The sequence below is a fragment of the Pundamilia nyererei genome, unplaced genomic scaffold, assembly GCF_000239375.1.
Source record: "Pundamilia nyererei isolate P.nyererei 1_Seehausen unplaced genomic scaffold, PunNye1.0 scaffold00033, whole genome shotgun sequence".
NCBI lineage: Eukaryota > Metazoa > Chordata > Actinopteri > Cichliformes > Cichlidae > Pundamilia > Pundamilia nyererei.
In genome coordinates, this window is record NW_005187434.1 from 548,634 (window position 1) to 549,148 (window position 515).

The following is a 515-nucleotide window of genomic DNA, read 5'->3' on the forward strand; positions in this document are numbered from 1 at the left end:
CCGCCCCGCCCTCTCCTCCCTGTGCAGCAAGCAGCAGGCGCACCTCGCAAACGGAGGGCGCCCTTACTCCCAGCAAATGGGGCGGCATGAGTACGAGCAATGTTTTTTTTTGTTTTTGTTTTTTTTTGTTTTTTTGCCGATGCCCGTGATGCCGCCCCCACCACGATGCCGCCCCGGGCAACCGCCCGTGTCGCCCGTATCAAAAACCGCTATTGCTGACGGGACAGACATGGCTGGGAGGTAGGAAAGGGAGAAAGAAAGAGAGGAAGCAAAAGTCATTACAACAAGTGTTTGTGAATTAAAAATCAAGAATGTGGGATACTGTTTGTCCATGATTTGAAGAGCCCAGCGCTGCTGCCGACAAGGGAAAACCAATTATGCAGGGAGACCTACCTGGCACTTGTGCAGGTGAAACCAAAGGGAAGATTTGCTTCACCATATTTTCTAGTCTTTGGCTTAGAATGAAGTTGGTTTGGAAACATATTCAGCGATGCTTCATCTCCTGCTTTGCGTTT